The 22340-nt window shown below is 45.3% G+C and overlaps 1 long non-coding RNA gene across 1 annotated transcript in view; it reads right to left on the reverse strand.

The window, feature by feature from the left end:
- LOC144327694 (uncharacterized) overlaps nt 1–19399 on the reverse strand; it is a 76353-nt gene extending 56954 nt beyond the window's left edge. The window contains exon 1 of the long non-coding RNA XR_013392774.1: nt 18906–19399. This is a non-coding gene — a long non-coding RNA (uncharacterized LOC144327694). The remainder of the gene's footprint in view (nt 1–18905) is intronic.
- Nucleotides 19400–22340: the final 2941 nt, after the last annotated feature.

The following is a 22340-nucleotide window of genomic DNA, read 5'->3' on the forward strand; positions in this document are numbered from 1 at the left end:
CAATGTATGGCGTTCATGCAGCCTGAAAACAGCTTACTGCCCAGGAGGACAGTCCATACGGTCATCCTTGCTGCTCACCACACAGGGCAGCTGTTCACAGCCCCAGTTCCAGCTTCAGTGGCTCCTGGGAGGTTGTTGTGGTGGGACTCTACCATTGCTGGAATCACAGCAAGCAAAATCCCGCAGCACGAGGTTTCATTTGCTGAGTTTGCAATGTAGTAAGAACATACAACACCAGGAATATTCCAGCCTGCTTTTGTCTTTGGACTAACAAAAGGCTTTGACAATGCTCAGTGAAGTGGTTTCATTCCTCATTCTTTTGCAAAGGGTTAGGCTGGGTTAGCCATTAATATAAATGCCCTGTGAGTGATGAAGTCTGCTTTCCTCAGCACCGCATGGCTTGTGCACGCAGCAGAGCAGTGCGCAGTATTGTTACTCTCATCCGTCTTCTCCCTTTCTCACACGATCGATGGCCATATGTCTAAATGTTCCATCTTGTTAAGAAAACAAACCCAAAGCCAAAATACAAACAACATCTTGCGGGTGGGAGAGTGGGTCCTCTCCCCCCCTCCCCCATGAATGTGAACAACGCAGGAGCTGGAGAGTGGGGAATGAAGGCAGGATTTAGGCATTGCATTCCACGTATCAGCAGCGGGCAGTTCTGGAGTTCAGCCACCAAAGCAGATCATACTGCTGGTAGATTTGTCTCTGCAGCTGTTGAGAGACACTGTATATACTTGTGTATAAGCCAACTTTTTCAGCACATTTTTTATGCTGAAAAAGCCCCTCCCCCCGGCTTATACTCGAGTGAGGGTCCCACCCGAGCACATTTCCAGCAGCCCCTCGCTGGTGGTGGCGGAGGAACGAGCAGCTCTTTTGGGCTGTTTGTTCTTCCTCCGCCGCTGCCACCACCAGCCTCTGCGTCTTGGCAGCACCCTAGGTAGGCGGGGGGGGGGGCTGGGGCGGAAGGGGCTGGGGGGGAGAGAAGCCCCGCTGTGTGCGCATGTGCACACACACACTCCAGCCCACCAGGAGGTTTGTGGTCTGGTGAACCAGCTTATACTCTGGTCAGTAAGTTTTCCCAGTTTTTTGTGGTAAAATTAGGTGCCTCGGCTTATATTCGGGTCGGCTTATACTCGCATATATACGGTACTTTGCACCAAGAGAAAGGAAAAGTGTGTGGTTGAAGGTGATAAGGTATACATTGCCTCCCTGTTTCAGCTAAAACTGAAAGCCAGTTCCTTCATCAAGCCACCATGTTCTCCTCAAACATAAAAGAAATTCTCCCTTCAATTTGATTTCTAAAATGTGCACTGTGCAATTTTATACCTCCAGTGTTGCACATTTTCCATTTCAACACATGATGAGAAGTTTCAAGGGGTATAATACATGGGTTTGGTTTCCTTTAGATGAGAGTCTTAAAAAAAATAAAAATAAAGCTTTACTTGCAAATGTACAAGAGAGCATAAGCCAAAGCAAGCCGCAGATACTACTGCAAAGTGGTAGATCCGCTACTTCGCATCATACCATTGTCAGCAGCAGCGGCCAGCATCCTCCGGCATCTGCAAAGGTTCAGCAGGAGCTACTACTGGTCCTGGGACCTTTGCATGAAGTGTCTGAGTCTGCAAGCTGCCCACTGTTTGAATTTCCAACAATGCCCCAGGACTATATCAGAGCTGCTAAGCACAAACTGCAGTGCTGCTGCTGTACTGCCCAGCCTCACCTCCACTAGCAGGTAAGTCCACCAGAGAGGTCCACTGATGTAGGAGGGAGGATATTCAAAGGCCAGGCTGCTTAAAACCCTCATCAGAATCACAGAGAGACACACTCAACAGCCCAGGATGCCTTCAGACAGTTGTCAGGTGTGTGTCTCTCCCAAACTGCTATTTCTACACACACACACACACACACACACACACACACACACACACACAAACTATTTGCTTCCTTCCCTTAGCTGGAGGGTGTGACTTTCTCTAAGCTCTGATGGACATCTCATTCAAACACAGAGATTCAAAGCTATCATATCTAGCCATTAACTCTTATCAGCTAACCATACAGAAACCTGCCTAACAAAGGAATAATACTGTAGTGCCACATTACAAGACCTTAGGCTCTCTAATATCTTGAGAGTGAGATGCTGTGTAGCAAGACAAAAAGGAAAGTATGGTGCTTTCTGGTTAATGGAACGGGGGGGAAATGTAAAATTGGAATTCGGTATCATCAACCTTCTCCACAGGTATGGCAAGAGCTATAATTTGGGGGCCCTCTGTTCATATTTTTGGGTAGGAAAAGGAAACATTGTGGTGGAGAGCATCTGAACCTTGAGGTGGAAATCCTGATTGTTGCTCTATAGAAGGGGTGGAGTACATTTTTGACTTGGCAGGCCAGATCTTTCCCCACCGCCGACATGCCTATTTGACCAGTGGGTGGGACAACCTAGGTCATCAGGGTTGAAACTCCAGGTCACTACATTGTTTATGGAGAAGAGGGAGGATCAAATGCTCCAGGAACGATCTGCACCTCTCCAAATGTGCATGCTGTCAAGAGTATGGTGTTATTGAATTTACACTGTATCATAAATCACTTACTCCTTTTCAGTATTAAATAATAACCTCATTTTCTTCCAACTCATAAATTGAAGACCTGTTTCCAAGACAAGCCATCTCCACACCATTATTATGCCAAAACCCAACCTTACCCCCATCCCACCAAGGTGATGAAGGCCTCTTCTGCTCATTTTCTTTTTTGTGGCTCCCACTTCTCCAAGAAGAAAAAAGCCTGCTCTCCCCCCCCCCCCAATATCTCACTCACATGTATGAAAATGTCAACCCATTTTGGTGACAGAAACTTCACTATAGGAAGCACCAAAGAAAGCAAAAATAGATGTCAGGTCGATCAAAATCCCAAATGCATCACATCTGCTTTCTACCTCAGTCCCATAGGAAACCAGTTGTTGCCCCTAATCCACCTTACTGCTTCACTAAGGCAATATTTAATCATGTTCTCTCAGTCTTGCTAGCTTAAAGACCAACACCTCCCTTATGCCCTTGCATCACATAGCCCATGCTTCCTCCTTGATAAAGCTGTATCATCAGATGATTATCAAACCTGCACCTGATTTTCTGGAACACTGTGTCCTCATCAAGAGGTAGCTCAGCACTTGGTTTGTTGGAACTCAGACAAATTTTATTACAGTGAGCAGCATAATGTAATCGCTCTATCCATCATCTGAGGTGGGCTCACAAATGCACAGCTGCCTGCTTAGGTATTGCTTTCAGCTTTGTGATTGACAGTCTATTCTCTCTCTCTCTCTTTCCCTCTCCCTCCCTCCCTCCTTCCTCCACTCTCCGGCTTGCATCACTTTCCCAACCTTCCAACTCATAGTCTGAAGCACTGGAAGGTGACATCTGAATCAAGCCTACAAGTGCCCCTCACTTTTGGGGGGGGGGGGGTGGAGATTAGAATTACTTTTGTCTTTGAATTCCAAGCCACCTGATTTCTTAAGAATAAGCCTCTTTTTAATCAACCCTTTCTCACAAGAACATATGGAGAGCCTGTCAATGGCCCATCTAGTCCAGCATCCTGTTCTCACAGTGGCCAAACAGATGCCTGTGGGAAATCTGCAAGCAGGATCTGATCACAGAAGCACTGTCCCTTCATATGAATTCCAGCAACTGGTGTTCACAAGCAATGTTGCCTCCAACTATGGCAGAACCGAGCCATCCTTGATACTAGCCATCAATTGCCTTCTCCTCCATGAGCTTGTCCAATCCCTTTTTAAAAGCCATCTAGCTTGGTGGCCATTGCTGCCTCCTGTGGGAGAGAGTTCTGTAATGTAACGATGCACTGAGAAGAAGAGGAGGAGTAGGAGGAGGAGGAGTTTGGATTTGATATCCCGCTTTATCACTACCCAAAGGAGTCTCAAAGCGGCTAACAATCTCCTTTCCCTTCCTCGCCCACAACAAACACACTGTGAGGTGAGTGGGGCTGAGAGACTTCAAAGAAGGGTGACTAGCCCAAGGTCACCCAGCAGCTGCATGTGGAGGAGCGGAGACGCGAACCCGGTTCCCCAGATTACGAGACTACCGCTCTTAACCACTACACCACACTGAGTGAAGAAGTGAGAAGAAGTGATTTCTTTTTATTTGTCCCAAATCTTCTAACATTCGTCTTTCCTGGATGTCCACAAGTTTCAGTGTTATGACAGTAAAAGAAGAATTTTTCTCTGGCCACTTTCTCCATGCCATGAATGATTTTATAAACTTCTATCACGTTGCCTCTTGCATTTGTGTAAATAAGGCCTTTGTGCCTCTCTCACACTCTAATCGCTCAGAAATAAATCATGTTATGTTCAATCCAGTACTATGTAACCTGTTTGTATCTCAGGCAGTATATACATTATACTTTAAAGCACATTTGGAACTAGTTCTTTCCCTCAAATAATTCTGCGCACTTTAATTTACCTCCACTGAGTGAGAATTCCCAGCAACCCTTAACAAGCCACAGTGCCCAGAATTCTTTGAGGGAGAGAACGTGTTTCGAATGTGCTTTAAAGGTTTAGTGCGTACGCATCCTCAGTGTCCAGAACTACGCCAATCATTTCCGCTATATATTACAGTAGTCCCGATGAAACCTATCATTTCATGAAATTTCTGAACTATCTATAATTATACCCATCTTATTTTGTAGTCTTCTTGCATTCATGTTAAAAACATCTACATTTTGTTCACATTAGTTCCAGACCATTATGCATATCTTTTAACCTTCTTGGAGTTCCTCAGCTTTCTTCTGTAAGGCTCAAAATGACACTTGTAGACAATTGAAATCTGTAATGTTCATTTAGGCATACAAATCCAGATGGGGCCTGAGACTCAGTCTAATAGATGTTTCTACCAAAGTACTAGCCACATATCCCACAATATATATTTAAAATGGGGGGGGGGAGAGAGAGACACCAAAATTGTAGTAATTGATTGCCACCATTCCAAATGAACTCTCTCATATATTTTTTGTTTGACTGTCAGGCATTTGGACATGCCTCAGCTTTTCGTATAGTATCAAAGTAGCCATTTACCAGTAGTATAGCAAAAGAAAATTCAGAGGCAGAGTCTGGCTGCTGTGAAAAAGGCAAATTTCACGCCAGGGATCATTAGGAAAAGAACTTAAAATATAATTGCTGTTATCATAATGCAAAGACAAATACATGGTGCTACTGCATTTGGACTTCTATGTCTGGTTATGGTTGCCTCACCCCTCCAAAAAGTATATTGTAGAGTTGGAAAAGGTTCAGGAAAAGGCAACCAAAATGAACACGATAGAAGTCTATAATATCACGCATAGGATGGAGAAAGAATACCTTTTCTCCCTCTTTCATAACTAGATGTCACAAACATCCATTGAAGCTGAATCTTGGAACATTCAGAAAATTCTTATGTTCTTAAATAGCCAATGAACAGGTGAATCTGCTCCTGGATTTAATCACAGGTGATGAATTGGTGGTTGACTGCTTCCTTGCGAAAGGGGAGGAGGACCACAACACAGCACAACCCAAAACGATGTCAAATGATCAGGAATAATGGGCTTTGGAGTCCAGTGGATCTGGAGGTCCTCGGATTTCCCCTCTCTATCCTAGGACACAGGAGAGACTGCTGGTTTGGCTGTATGCGCCAAAACATCTGCCCATGTTACCGGGCCAGGTTCAAGCTACTCATATTCATATACAAAGCCCTGAACAACTTGGGTTCAGGATACCTTAAGGACCACCTGGGCCCTTATATCCCAGCTCGGTCACTAAGATCATCCAGAGAAGTGCTGTGAGCTGTCCATGTCTCAGATGCCCACCAGGCTTCAGCGAGAAGCTGGACATTTAGTGCTGCCCGTCCCATGGTGTGGAATACTCTGAGATTCAGTTGGCATCCTCACTGCTTCAGTTGGCATCCTCACTGCTAACTTTAAAGCATCTCTTCAAGACTTTTTAATGCTGATCGTTCAGTTGTTTGAATCTTTTTTCCAAGTTCCTGGTCTTAAGGTTAATTACAGCTGAGGATGGCACAGGGTCATCAAAGTATGGAAGGACATTCTTTTACCTATGTGGTCTCCTAGCAATTACTCTCTTTCAAAACTGTCCCCTGTCCCCCCAAAAATGAACAATTAAAATGTTTTGTTAATAACTGTCAATGGGCCAAAACCTGCTCATCGTGTACCAGCTGCTGCTCCTTCTGCTGGAGTTGAGCATGTGAATCTAAGAGCAGAATCTAGGATGATACACAAAACCCGTTTTAGTCACATATTAAGTAACGGAGCTGATCTGCCAGTGGAGGGATCTGAAATGCCAAGAGGAGGCGAAATGAAGATGTAGGGCATAGCGATGTAGCAAGAAGATGAGAGACAAGCAATGATGGAGAACACCAGTTATGGCTGTTCTTCAGGCAGCAAGCAAGAGAGACAGGCTGGTGGGGGGAATGGGATGCAGGGAGGGAAATGAAGATGACAACTGCTGCCCTCTTAAGCAGCTCTGAGCAGGATAATGTCATTCCACATCTAATTGCTCATTTCCTTTCACCAAAAGTGAACTGGAGGGATTTACAATCTTCCATCCGCATGTGCAGATGGTCCTTTTCCATGGCCCATGGAAGGGAAGGAGAATGAGTATGCCGGGAAGAAAGCTATTTATGTAGGATGCGTAGGTGGAACAATACAGCAGGGTTTTTTTCCTCCTTCTACAGGAGAGTCTGTTCTTTACAGAAGTATTTCTTCCTTTTTAAAGTGTGAGAATTAATGCCTCTGTAATCCCTCTTTTTCCTCACCCCTGCCGTTGTCTCAGATGAGGAAAATGGGCTTGTCTCCCCAGCAGAAGTCCTAATCAGATGCATCAGTGGAGATAAGGTCCAAGTGACAGGGCAATGTTCCAGCTGTGCTTTCTACAGTGAAGTCCACAGTCTGAGATACATGATACTCCACACAATGCCCATGCATGTTCAAAACAGTTATTTCTACCAGCGTGCTTAGCTTTAAACATAATACACTAGAGCAGCGTGGCTGCTTTTCAGTGGCATGTTATTTGAGCCACATTGCATTATGTATACAGGTGTGCACACAAAGCACCAATTTCTGGCACTCTGTGTGGGGTTTTCTTTGCACTTGATCCAGTTAGTGTAGAGTGTGGTGGCACAAATGGTCACAGGAATGAGCATATAACACCTCTCCTAAGAGACCCAGGCTGGATCTAGACACGTCAAAGAAGCGATTCAGTTAAACGCGTTGTAAACTCATACACGGAAATCTGGTAGGGAAAGATGGGACTCCACAGCACCATCTGGTGTCACAGTGTTATATTGCATATTATACAACAATCTTGGTAAAGATTGCTCTTTACCAATCTAGCCGAGTCCCTGTACTGGTTCCAGTTTGTTTCTGAGCCAAGTTCAAGGTAGCAGAATATAAAGCCCTTAACAGCTTGGGACCAGTTTACTTTCGAGATTGCCTTACCTCAGAATTTCCCACTTCACCAGAACTGCCACTGCTAGAGGTGCCACATAATATTTGTTCTGCATTTGTAAGAGATGGATTCTTTAGTGTGGCAGCACACAAACTTTGGAACTCCCTGACTATTGACATCAGACAAGCACATTCACTGTCCTCTTTTTGGTGCCTGCTAAAAACATTTCGTTTAGGCAAGCATATTCAGACATGTAGAATGTTGACATGTGTTTTAATCTGGGTTTAAGATGATAATTGATTTTAAGTATTTTCTGGATCTTTATAATAGTTGTTTTAAACTGTTTTCACTGACAGTTTCGTTGCTTTTTTGTTGCTTTTTTGTAAACTGCTTTGAGGCTTTATTACAGTTAATGAATAAAATACATTTCTCCCCCCACCCTTTCCTGGGAGCCACTGCTTGCTGAGAAACAAGTGGTCTGTACAATTATGGAGACACATGTACAAATGCATATATGCTCCCAGGGCCACTGGTTCAAATACGGCAAGATAAAAATGCATTTCACCATGGCAGCCAATATGGTGTCCTCCAGCTGTTACTGGAATACAGCGCCAGTCATTTACCATGTTGGTTGGGCATGGTTGGATTTGTAGCCCTTGAGGGCACCACGATGACTCTCCCTGCATTTCACAATCCCTTCACCCAGATATTGGCTGGGAAGATCTGGGACAGAATGCTCCTGTGGCCTCACTGGTCACTGAGAAAGAGCCAGCATCCACCCGACAACATGGCCTGTAAATGAGTCATCAAGGTCTTCACCAATGTCTGAGGGTAAGCACACAACAACAAGGAGTGAGGCTGTAAACCATGATATTCAATTATGTCTGAACTGCATCTGACCATGGAAGCAGAGTCTAACCATCCAATATTGCTGCCCAACCCCTCTCTCGCCAATGGCACTGGCTTCTCCTGGTCCAATTGACATAGGAACATAGGAAACTGCCTTATGTGGAGTGAGACTATTGGGTCCATCCAGCTCAGTATTGTTTAAACTGCCTGGTAGTGAGACTCCAGGAGTTCCAGGTAGGATTTTCTTCCTGTCACACCTGGAGATGTCGGGGATCGAACCCAAGAACTTCTGCATGCTCTACTACTGAGCTATGGCCAAATGTTCCTTCTGACATTTTCTGGCTATAGTTTGCAATGTTACGAAATGAGCAGCATGCAAGGTTATCAACTGCATATAGGAAGAACACAGTCCTCTCTCCCACTTCTGCCAGCCATTTCAGTTAAGTTCCTGGTAAATGTGTATGTACAAAAAAAAAATCCCATCAGAATCCTTCCCCCCACCCCCTGCTGCCTGAACCTGCTGCCTCACCTTGCTTATGAAGTCAGGCCAGCTGGAAAATGCCACGTGTGTCTTCGCTTTTTGCAAGATAACCTTCTGAAATTAACTTGCTATGCACATTTTAAGAATAAGGAGGCAGTGGGCGGCTTTGATGCATTTACTATCAGGAAAAAATAGGACTTAGAGCAATAGGAGAAACTATTTTTGAAACAGAAATCCTCCCCCTAACACATACTGCATCAGCAGCATATGAATCAGGGCTAAATAAAGTGCAGGAGTCAATTCCTTCAATAATAGGCCAAATCTTGCTTTCAAATGATGTTTGCTCCCAAATGGTGGTAGATCTCGGGTTGGAAATCCAACAGCGTTTCTGACAAAGCTGGAAGCTGAAAAATTTAACTGAGTAATCAGACAGTTGGAAGAGACTTTGGAGGTCATCTTGTCCAAAGTTCTGTTCAATGCAGGATGCAGCCACAGCAGCCTTGTCAGATGACCAGCCTCTGCTTAAATACTTCCAGTAAGAAAAGCCTACCGCCTCCCAAATCACTGTGCTCTGCTGTCAAATAGCTTTTACCATTCAGAAGTTCCTCCTGATGTTCATCCAAAAACAGCTACCCTTCAATTCCCATATGTAGGTTCTACTCCTGTCCTCTTAAGTCACGTAGAACAAATCTGATCCATTTGTTCCATCTTTTGCATGACAGTTCTTCAGATATTTCAGGACAACTATCCTGTCTCTCCTGAATCTTCATGTCTCCCAACCAGTTGTGTAGCGGAGCAGGGAGAGGCAGGGATTAAGTGCTGCTACATTTCTCAGCAAGGACAACAACAATGCCATCTCCTGACACACTAGTTGCAAATACTTTGCATACCAAATCATAAGGCAGGTTACCTTAGCATGAATGGTTATTCTTTAAAATACCAAAGCCCTTCTGCGATTACCAGGCAAAGTGTCACAAAACAGCGAGCAAACATATGAGTCCACCAGAGCTCATCAGGTTAGATGCTCAGCAAAGTAGAAGGTTAAGGAAAAAAACTGCCTTGGTATTGAAGCTATAATGTCTGCATTGGTCAAGACTTTGGCAGTGGTTGTATGGGCTGCTTAGAAGCGTGTGCGGCTATGGTGATTGACATGATGAGGGCCTACACTTCAGAATTTACCACTACACTGCTGCTCCCAAGTTAATATGCCCAGCTCTTTGAACCATAGGGTAGCTCCTCAGCATCCTGATCACTCACCTCTGGAGTCTGGACTGGTGCTCCAGTTTGTCAGAGTTCCTCTTGAAATGTGCTGCCCAGATCCACAGTCTGCTGAGCACAGAATAGGGCAGGCATAGGCAAACTCTGCCCTCTAGATGTTTTGGGATTACAACTCCCATCATCCCTAGTTAACAGGATCAGTGGTCAGGGATGATGGAAATTGTAGTCTCAAAACATCTGGAGGGCCAAGTTTGCCTATGCCTGGAATAGAGTGAATTTGTTACTTGCAATTTGGGCACAATGCTTCTATTTATGCAGCTGAAGATTGCTTTAGCTTTCTTAGCAGCTGCAGCACATTGAAGGCTCGTATTCTTCTTCAGACCAGCTAAGAGTGGGGTCATGTTCTCAAGTACTGCTGCCAAGATAGGTCTCCCCCATTCTAAACTTGTGCTGTTGATTCTTTGTACCAAAAAGAAGGACTTAACATTCGGCTTTGTGGAATTTCATCATCTGAAGCTCATCTCTGTTATGTCAGTCACTTATTTACATGTATTGTGTGGGAGGGAGCAGTAAGTGACTGGATCATGCTAGGATGCAGATTGCAGATGCTAACTGAATGCAACACTGTTTAGATCATATATATGCAACTTTCTCTCTCTTCCTAACACAAATATGCTCACTGCACCTGAGATGAGGAACCTGTGGCCCTCCCTATGATTCCCATCAGCTCCAGACAACTTGGACTATGCTGTTGGACTATGATTCCCATCAGCTCCAGACAACTTGACCAACAATCCGGGGTGATGGGAGCTGTAGTTCAACAACACCATCAGGGCCACAGGTTCTACACAAATGACTCTGAAAACAGAGTGTTTTACATGCTTATCTTGGAGTAAGTCCCACTGAACTCGATGAAACTTTTGAGTATACTTGTGTGTGATTGTGCCATTAGTCTACTAAAAAGGCATCCCGAATTAAAGGCTGCAACCTTAATATTTATACTTTGTCTTTGCCATCCAAAGGAGACCCTTAAGGCATATTACAGTCAACATAAAACTAAGACTACAGTAAAACAAGCACAACAAGCAGCAAAAGAGGCAATGAAAGGGATAGAAAGAGCCACAATACTTAAAATGATCAATGAACTGCTGGAGCATACTCTGCCATCAGAGAAAAATGTGTATTTTTATCTGTTGTGTTTGGATTTATTAGAACTAATAATTGTTGGGATACTGCCAGGGAGATAACGTCCATCTGGCCCCAAGCCGGCTGCCGGACATCCATCTGCCTCCCGTAGTCACGCAGTCACGCAGTATCATTTAGCGACACGAAGCCTTTGGATCCACATTCCTAGGCTGGTGCACACTCTTTCAGCAGACTCCACACAGCAAAAGATGCACAGCAGGAGAGTATATTTACAGTTTATTTAGCGTTGAACAGAACAAAGGGAAAACATGACCATTCTGAGTCAGTGACTCCGACCGACTGAAATCGAAAGGAAACAGCAAACATAAACATCCTCAACAGGAAATACGCAGACTCTGTGACTCACAAGCCTGCTCTCTCTTAAGGTGGAACGGAAATATCCTAACATCCTCCCCCTTTCCGTGTAACCTGTAGTACCTGTGGTTCACCCAATTGCAACCTCTGTGTGTAAACCTTAAGTTGTTCTTTGTTAACAACCTTAGACAACAGATCAGCAGGAATTTCATTTCCTGCCATGTAGGACACCCGAATCAGTCCTTTCTGAATACACTCTCTTGCACGATGTAGCTTAATCTGCAAGTACTTGGTTCTTTGCTTGCAACTCTCAGAGTTCAGCAAAGCCAAACACGATCTATTGTCTTGATACACTTGTATAGGACATTTCACAGAAACCCCGATGTCCTTAAACAGTTGCATCAACCATTCACAATCCATGAGTGAAAATGACAGAGCATTGAGTTCTGCTTCACAGGAACTTAGGCTCACTGTTGTTTGCTTCTTGCACAACCAGTCAAACAGGCAGTGGTTGTACATTTAGCATACTCCAGAAGTGCTCGTACCATCCGTGGTGTCACTTCCAAAACTTGCATCTGCAAAGATTTCAAGACCTCCAGTCTTCTGACTGGTGAACCTCAGCCTGTAGTGCATAGTCCCTTTCAAATAGCGGGCTATGCGCTTCAGAGCTTTCCAATCCTGAACCGTAGGATTGTTGGCATGTCTGCTAAGCAGATTACAGCTTACAGCTATGTCAGGTCTTGAACATCTGGCAATGAAATTCAGCTTGCCTAGAACGCATCTGTATAGCGTTGTGTCAGAAAACGCTTCAGCAGTACTATCTACCTGGTAACCTGTCACCATCGGTGTGTCTGCTGGGTTTGCATCAACCAAATTCAACCTGGTTAATACATCAGCAATTTTCTGTGTTTGGTGTACCAGAAAATTACCTGCTTGGTCCTTCTCCACCTGCAGAGAAAGATAGTTGGATACCTCACCAAGATCCTTCATGTCAAAGTGCTCCTTCAGCTGAGCTAGGGTGCTTTGATAGAAAGCCTGATTCTTCCAAAACATCAGAAGATCATCAACAAAACATAAACAATACAGTTTGTTTTGCCCCTCCTCCTTGACAAACACACATGGATCAGCTTTGCCCTGGTGAAAACCTAGAGAAAGCAATGTCTCAGTGAGTTTTGTGTTCCAACACCTGGCACTCTGCTTGAGACCATATAAGGATTTCCGCAGTTTACAGACCATTCCCTTCTGTATCTGCATCCCATCAGGTGGAAGCATGAACAGCTCTTCGTTCAAAATCCCGTACAAAAAAGCTGTATTAATGTCGTGGTGGGAAACATGCAGTTTCTCCTCCGCAGCGATTTTGAGCATCAGCCGAATGCTCTCATATTTGACCGTGGGTGAGTAGGTCTCGTGGTAATCCTGTCCTGGTACCTGTGAAAAACCTCTGGCAACCAATCTGGCTTTGTGTCTGACAACCTTGCCATTCTGGTCTGTCTTGGCCTTGAAGACCCATTTGCTGCCAACCAGTCTCATACCTGGGACTACCGGTACCAGCTCCCAAGTTTGGTTCCTGTTCAAGGAATCAACTTCAGCCTTCATGGCATTAAGCCAAGGCTCAGCATCTTTAGAGGTTAACTCCTGAACCTCTTTGAAGCTTGAAGGTTCCCACACCTTCTCTGAGCTACTAAGAACAGCAGTTGCAGTCTTAGCAAACTCATCAGCAAATCTCTTTGGAGGTCTGCCTTTGGTCGCCCTTTCAGACCTACGTACTAAACGCAAGTCTTCTGGACTCATCTCCTCTTTCTTGGGAGAAAAATGACCAATGGTGAACAGTGGTTCTTCCAGTTCATTGTCAGACGCATCAGATGGTCTGACTGAGGCCTTTGCACTCTTGTAGTCTGCTGTGTCATCACTCTCACTGACATCAGCAGCAGCGCCGCCCACTGAACTGGAATCCGAACTCTGATCATCATCATCATCATCATCATCCTCATCATCATCATCCTCAGCAGCTTCCTCAGCTTTAGCTGCTTGCTTGACATCACCTTCATCCTCCTCTGGGTAACTCTGGAAAATTCCCACATTTTCCCCCCACTTAGGATTGTACTCAACACTCCTTGTGAACTTAATGGATTTAGAGTCAGTCATCCATACCCTGTATGCACCTTTTTCGTACCCCATGAACAAACCATGTGCCCCACGCTTCCCAAGCTTGTTGGTTTGTGGGGTGCGTACCCACATGTCAGAACCAAAAATTCTCATGTGTTTGGTGTTGGGTTTCTTGCCAAACATCTTCTCATAGGGGGTACAACCAATGGGTGATGACAATCTGCGATTAACGGAGTAAACCAGATTCCCTAAAGCCTCCCCCCAAAACTTATCAGGGAGATTGGCATCATGCAACAAGGTTTTCATTCCTTGCAGCAATGTTTGATTTGCTCTCTCCGCAAGCCCATTCATCCATGGCGATCTGGGGGTTGACATGTCATGCTGGATTCCCTTCTCAGTCAGGAAAGCTTCAAACTGCTGAGAAGTGAATTCCCCGCCCCGATCGGTAAAAAGACAGGAAATACGTTTACCGTGAGCATTCTCCAACCAAGCACAGAATGCCTTAAACTTCGGAAACGCTTGCGATTTCTGTTCGAGCAAAAACACATGAATGTACCTAGAAAAAGAATCAATTAGAACCATGAAGAACCTTGCTCCTCCTAAAGAGGGCGTAAGTGGCCCAACTAGGTCTGCGTGCACTAGCTGGTAGGGCTTGGAAGCCTGCCTGCTAGACTCTTTGCCTTTTGGAGCAACCTTCACCTTGTTCTCAGCACAAGATACACATTTCATGTGATATTTACAGGGTTTGATGTTCAAACCCTCAACCACCTCTGGCATCTTGGCCAGTGCCTTCCAAGAGAGGTGACCAAACCTTCGATGCGCTTCATGAATGCAACCTGCATGAAGAACTTTGTTAGTTTGTGCAACACAACAAGAATCAGCATTAGATACAACAGCAGTGTCCTCATAAGTTATATGGAACAAACCATCCATAAACTTTGCATGCATATAGTCCTCTTTGCCTTTACTGATGACACAGACGCTCCTCTTGAAGGAAATCTGAAAACCACGTCCAGTAAGCTGCGGGACGCTCAACAAATTGCTTGCAGCTCCAGGAACATACAGAACATTACTGATGGTTGTATGCAAACTTGCAAGTTTCACAGTCCCTTCTCCTGCAATTTGCAACGTCCTTCCATCAGCCAGGTGGATCTCACCTTCCTGAGGCTTGAAGGAGATAAAGAGGTGGCGATCCTTCGAAATATGGCGGCTGGCGCCTGAATCGATAATAAACCTGCCTTTGGCTGTTGGAGCAGTCTTTACAGCAAGCAAACCCTTGTTTTCCACTGGCTTGGGCTTTTGCAGCTTGCCCCCCTGCCGCTCCTGGCCAGCAGACGTGCCTTTAGCCTTTGGTGAAGCTGTGCCAGCAGACATAGCCTTGTCTTCCACTGGCGTGGGCTTTTGCAGCTTGCCCCCCTGCTTCTGGTCAGCAGACGTGCCTTTAGCCTTTGGTGAAGCAGTGCCAGCTAACAAAGCCTTGTTTTTCCCTGGCGCGGGCTCTTCACCCTCCCTTCGCTCCTGGCCATCTGCAGACGCCTGTTTACCTTTGCCTTTCCGGCCTCTGCAAAGGCGTTGACCTTGGTTCTCACGAGAAACAGAGCTCTCAGCTGCTGACTCCTTGGCTCCCCCTGGAGGCTGGAATGCTGCCTGGGATGACATCACAGTCTGCTCCCCCTGCAGCTTGCAACCGGTGCCCTCAGCATCCCTGCATACACTCGCATTCTGGGAAACAGCTTGGACCTCCGATGCAGTCAAACTCTGGGCTGGGACAACTGAGTTGTGAGCTTTCATCAAAGCATACCACATTCCACGTGCAGTGGTGTTGCCAGCCAGCGTCTTAATTTCCTCAAGAGATACGGATAAGACTATTACGTCAATCGCCTTCGAATCATCGGCTTTCCATCTCTCTGTCAGAGGAACTGGGGGGGCCTCACTCACGGTATGCCACACCCTAAACTGACGCAGCAAACTCTCACACCATTTTGCCCAGGTTTCATAATTCTGCCCATGTAACTTAAGGCATTCAGCATCTGCCTCAGAAGCTTGGAAAAACCCCATTTCCAGCTTTCTGCTTTAGCCGTGAGTCTTTTTTTAACTTCAGAGACTCCTTATCTTGGCAGCCATTAATCACGATGCCTTTTGGCTCGGCTCCCAGGCCAATTAAGCCTTGCCGGAGTTCAAAGGCTCCGTCCGAGGTAAAACAGAAAAGCCTCCCTTTCTTTCGCTTTTCCCACGTACCTCTCAAACGCAGTCTGTTGCAGCTTTACTCTCCTGTAGGTGCTGTGAATCTGGGCCCGAAACCTTGTTGTTGGGATACTGCCAGGGAGATAACGTCCATCTGGCCCCAAGCCGGCTGCCGGACATCCATCTGCCTCCCGTAGTCACGCAGTCACGCAGTATCATTTAGCGACACGAAGCCTTTGGATCCACATTCCTAGGCTGGTGCACACTCTTTCAGCAGACTCCACACAGCAAAAGATGCACAGCAGGAGAGTATATTTACAGTTTATTTAGCGTTGAACAGAACAAAGGGAAAACATGACCATTCTGAGTCAGTGACTCCGACCGACTGAAATCGAAAGGAAACAGCAAACATAAACATCCTCAACAGGAAATACGCAGACTCTGTGACTCACAAGCCTGCTCTCTCTTAAGGTGGAACGGAAATATCCTAACAATAATTTGGTTTTCTATTGTCCCAGAGTGTGGGCATAGCCAGGAGAAACACCCACACGGTAGGTTGGACAGCCTAAGAAAATCACATGTCTCATCATTGCCAAGCTGACTCCTTTGTCCAGTTGCCCCATGCTTAAAGGTCAGGCTGATTTTCAGAGAAGTGTGTAATACTAGACTAAGAGGTTTTACCCACTATACTACTTCATAGATGCTGCTAAACTCCAGCACTTCAGATGCTGCTTTGCTATTGAAGTCCTGCCTGCACCAAGGAAGACAGATCATTATATTGCAATTGAGAGAGCTGACACTCGGCAGACTTGTCAATTGTCAGAGGCTTGACCTCAACCTGAAGTTCACCTTCTCAGGGAGGATCATCCATCATCTGTAGGCCGAGTGCAAAATGTAACCACGTTCTCCCCGAGGTGGGCCAGGACCGCTCAAGACAGCTGTATTTAAGGGTTGCTTTGATACCTCCAGTGGATGGGGAGCAGCAGAAGGACAGTTATGCAGAGACAGAGATGACATTCAGAGTCTCATTTGTTTTTTCAGTTGGCACCAGCTGCCCAAGAGCTATTTCTGCCTTTGGAAACCTATCCCCACTTTTTAAACGAATGCATAAAATTGTGGTGCAGGTAACATTTATAGAGCAAACGGGGAAGATCGATAGGACAGCGAGGTGCAAAAAGGCTAGAATGTTTGGATTTGAAGAGCACCTTGACTTATTTATGTAATTTCTTTTCTCCCACAGATCCAGGGTGGCTTATACAACATTATTTTTTCAACCTAAAGTTAAACATAAAGGTCTCAGGGTGTGGCCTGAGGGTATGTGAGGCTACCAACTTGCTTAAGCTAAGCTGGTCAGTGCTTGGATGGGTGACTGCCTAAGAACCACATATACACTGCCTTTTGTTCCATGATGGAAATAAGGAAATAAATAAATAAAACATTCCTATCAGTGATTAAAGGAAATGCAGGACTTCCCACAAGGATAACACAAGGTCAGTGTTACTCTTCGACATAAAATGAGAAAAGCATGACTTGAAAACATATTACTTGATAGGAATACAACAGTGATAAGGAACCTCAGGCCTAAAGTGATGAATGTGGCCCTCCAGAACTCTCTACCTGGCCCTCTGCTGCTAGGGGTTATTAATTATTCAAACTTAAATTCACTTTTTCTTAAAATCTTTTTGTCAGAAACTGTTTAACTTGTTGCCTTACAAAGCCTTAAGTAAGAGCATAGGTTGTTTTTTTGGAGGGGGGGGGGTTCTGGGTCATTGCAATTAACCACTTGCCTGTGTCCCATACTCAACCCATCATTGCAAGTGGATTGGGCTGTTTAGTCTAGGCAACACAAGAAAAATAAAGATAGGCATGTGGAGACAGCAGTGAAATTAACGGGGGGGGGGGGGGGGGCTTGATTTGGTTACCTCCCCTCACTCTCACTGCCCAGCATTGCCCAATCTTGTAACCTTCAAATGTCTTGGACTGCAGCTCCCATTGTCCTTGACCATTCCCTGGCTTGAAAGATGTGGTCCAAAGAATCTGTGGGTGGCTGGTGTAGGCTATAGCCCATGCCCTCGCAGCATGTTACAGAGCAAGATATCAGCAAGGAGCATCTGCCATTGTGCACACATCCAGCCATTATCTGGATATAGACTAAAAGTTAATAGGGAGCCCCAGGACTACGATTCAGATCAATTAAGAATGCAGTCCTAAATATACTTACTATGGAGTAAGAGCAAGAATCACTTTGGGGTAAATATGCACAGAATTGCATTGTAAATAATGCACACCACCAGATCTGAACCCATTTTTGTTTGCTTGTTGGCTTGCTTAGGGCTGATGGAACTGCTGCATCTCAACACATCCATATTTCCTACTCTGTTTTCAGCAGCAGCAGCAGCATCTATTTCTTTGTTACTTCAGAATCAGAAGGAAACTCACCTGACTCTCATTCCTTCCATTCCTTGCATATTTCCTGAGCTTCCCCGGAAAGCTCTCCCCTCCCTGTTCTCCAATAAGTCACACAATTATCTCCGTCAGTGAATCACTATATAAAGCAGTCACTCATCACAATAAACTTTCCATTGTTCCCAGAGGAAGTGACATTTAGAGCACATATAGACAGCTACCTGACTTGAGCTAACCTCTCACAGGCATCCCGTCACTCATTTACAGAGAGGTGATGTTTTTGTTACCATCACAGAGGGCAATGAAGCTCATCAGACATCGCTGCGCATCTGAGACCTTCATAGGCTGTGTCACATGTGTGACACATACAAGAAGGCTTTTACCACGGTGGTTTTCTTTAAATTCAATGCAGTCCATCAGGTAGACCCTCTTGATGGATCCCCTACCCTTAGAGAAGGGGGGGGGCAGAGAAGCCACTGGAAAATTAAATCCCAACAGGAAGTTATCTGACCAGGACAAGGGAATAAAATTGTAGCATCCTCAGACACAGATTGCCTTCTTTTAGGGTTGCCATATTCCGAAAGGCAAAAAAAAGAGGACACATTTGTATGGGGGGGGCAGGGGCAGAGAGGAAGAAAAATGTTAGTAATAGTGCAAAATATTGAATAATGGTACAGTGGTACCTCGGGTTAAGTGCTTAATTCTTTCCCCCCCTCTTACCTTTGCTGTCTTCAGCCTCCTGCTCACGAGATGCTGCACCGGAGGCGGTGCGAGGCTTCTGGAAGGCTGTGCCATGCCTGGCAGCCCCTGGAAACACCACAACGCCTAGAGCGGCCTGGGGGCGTGGTGTGCCGCTCCCCCTGCACGCCTCTTCCTCTGCCAGTGGAAGGATGTGTAAATTGTTGGGGCATGCACCCATCCTAATGCCAGCAGAGTGTGCCAAAAGGAACACTAGTTCTAGGAGCAGTCAGTTGCTTTAGTGACAATAATGCAGTTTCAGTTATACTCAGCTGTAGATACAGTCTCCTTACGTCATACAGATTATGCTCCTGGCAGGGGCAAAGAGCAAACTTGCCTTAAACACAACAGTATTTATACTGTAGATTGTGCTGAATCACTTTCACATGCTTGCTGACTCATTCACACATGGTTAACTAGCTGCAGGTGCAGGACGAAACACACCCAAAACAAACAGCAGAACCAACTTAAACCTTTCTTATCCCTTTTCTCTGCATGCATAAGCCCTTATACATTAACTCAACATTCTTAGGGCTGGAATGCAGGCTAATGGAACCTATGAAAGAGAGAGCTATGTTTGTCAGCTGTGATTATAAGTTATTTTATTTCTAAGAATTTGAGCCTGTGCTAGACACGCACATGATCTCATGGAACTGTTTGGGTGCATCATTTACTGTTTTTTTGCTCTGTTTTAAAGAAAGTTCTGCAAGTAAAGCTTTGAATCAAACTTATGGACCTGGACAATGTTGTATTCCAAAAGGAGTCAATTTTTATGCATCCAGTTGCTTCAAGCTGCGCAATATTAAGATCTGCAATATCTTCAGCACCCATGCTTCTGATCCTTGTTATGGTTTACTGTGGCAAAAGTTTGGGTCTAAAACAGATGGTATTAATGATCCTTAGTATTAGCAGAGAATACAGCAGGGGCGAGGAACTGGATCTCAGTAGAGGGCCTGATCCTTAATTTCTCCATCTGCTGGACAACCCCACCCACCTGTCAAAATTCAAAGACGTTCATTACAGCAAGTCCCTTCAAAGCCCATTTTTTTAAAGTGCAGCTTGGATTCAAACTGTGCCTGCCAAAGGGCAAAACAAGGCTCACTTTTGACAAATGAGTGGCACTGACAGCAAGGTGCACTATATCAGGGCCTGCCAATGAAAAACCAGGAGCTCACTTTAAGCCTCTGATTGTTCTACTGTAAGCACATCCTTACCTGTCCTACACCTGACAACCGATATGACATGAGGCGTGAAGCAGCACAGGAAAACGGCATTGAGTGCCAAATTTGGGCCACTGCCTAGTGTAATTAGCTGTAGATTCCCCTTTTCTGGTATACAGTTTACTGTGCTCCCTAAAAACATAAGCACTTATTTAGGACAGCTCTATCTGATATATCAGGTTAATGCATTAGGAATTTTCTTTCATTTCTCAGAGACTCTCCTGGGTGCAAGAAGAGTACCTGGGCTGGAGCCCCTGGCTATAAATAGACTTTTTGCCGGAGTTTGGCATATGTTTCTCTCCTCAGCCTTGCAACAGCAAGGGTATTACCCAATCACTTTCAGTGTTCTGCCTTCTATATTTATTTGTTATTACGAGTTAGTTCCTTCCCAAGTGAATTTACAGCCCACTTCAGCTGAGTGCGGCTGGATCCAAGCTGGGACATGCAGCATGAAAATGGAAACTGACAGGAGTAAAATCACTTCCAGCAAACTCATTTTGTATTTATTTCGCACATCTGAATTTCCGATAAACAGTTACCCTTACACTCCCTCTGCCCAGGAAGGGTGTTTTAGCAAGGGCCTACTATTAATGACATTAAATAATGAAGGGTGTCACGTCGAGGCAAAACTCGCCACCCTTGGTGTGATAACAACGCAGAGACGGGGTGATGAGTTTTCCAGAAAAGCATATTAAGTTAAGCCCACAGGCTTCCAAGTGGGCATCAGAGAACAGCGGAAGCAGAGGGATGTGCTGCCACCTGCTTACATTTCTTTGTCAATGCACGGAAGAGAGCAAAGGCAGAAATCTGATGGAGGATGGCAGCTTGAGATTCTCCACAAAAGTCAGAAAGCAAAGGTAGGGTGGATTGTGGGCTACTTTTCAGAGGAGACGGTGTGTGCTTGAAGGTATGCACACCGTTTGAAGGTTCGCCTGATCTAGGTCTGGCGTAAAAATAAAGAACCATCAGAAGAGAGAGCGGGGGCTTGACAAAGGGCCTGGAAACCAAGCCTTATTATGAGGAACAGTGGAGGGAGCTGGGTATGTTCAAGAGGAGACTAAGAGGTGACATGATAGGCCTCTTCAAATATCTGAAGTGCTGCCACATGGAAGATGGAGCTAGTTTGTTTTCTGTTGCTCCAGAAGGTAAGACACTGACCAAAGGAAGCCAATTATAAGAAAGGAGAGCCTGATTATATTTTAGGAAGTAATTTCTGATGGTAAGAGCTGTTCAGGTTATGGACTCTCCTTCACTGGAGGTTTTCAAACAACAGGTTGGATGGTTACCTGTTCTTTAGCTGTGATTCCTGCATTGCAGGGGCTTGGACTAGATCAGGGTGGCCAACTCTCAAGAGACTGCGATCTACTTATTAAAAACTGGCAGTGATCTACCCTCATTTTGGGGGGGTTCAGCTCAAAGTTGTTGAGCTTTTTTGGGGGGGACTGGTGTTTCTGTAGGGGTTAAAGGCAAGGGACAAAGGGGTAATGTCACTCATAAAAAGATCACTATGGATGAAAACAGCAGCACAGAGAAAGTCAGTCCCCTCTTCCCTTCCAGAGATCCAACAACAATGGAGGGCAGAGCGAGGGGGCGGGGCAGGACGCTAAGGAAAGTGAGCCAGAGATTGACTGCGATCTACCAAAACCTCACGGGGATCTACCAGTAGATTGTGATCGACCTGTTGGACATCCCTGGACTAGATGATCCCTGGAGTCCCTTCCAAATCTATGATTCTGTACCCATCAGTCAGTGGAAGCTGATCGATTAAGAGAGGGGTGGGAAACCTTTAACCCTCCAGACGTTGCTGAACTACAACTCCCACCAGCCCTGACAAGCATGGCTGGAGGGATGGCAGGAGTTGTAGTACAGCAATATCTGGAGGGCCAAATGCTTCCCAAGCCAGCCTTAAAGCAAATGCAGCAGTGCCCCACTAGTCTGAGCTCAACCATCCACCGCTTGCTCGCCTTCCTACATACAAGTATTCAGCGCATTCTGTCATTGGCTCTGACTCCACCGATTGTGGATCTCCCTTGCCTTACACCCTTCATCTTGACTGTGGAGACACCATCTACACTTAGCACCTAGCAGCAGACTGAGCAGACATCTTCTGTAGTCATGGCCTTTACTGTTGTAGTGAGGTGTCTTGCATTTCTTAGATATTTTGAAAATATTCAGTGATACAGCTTTTATTTAAATA

The sequence above is a fragment of the Podarcis muralis genome, chromosome 5, assembly GCF_964188315.1.
Source record: "Podarcis muralis chromosome 5, rPodMur119.hap1.1, whole genome shotgun sequence".
Taxonomy (NCBI): domain Eukaryota; kingdom Metazoa; phylum Chordata; class Lepidosauria; order Squamata; family Lacertidae; genus Podarcis; species Podarcis muralis.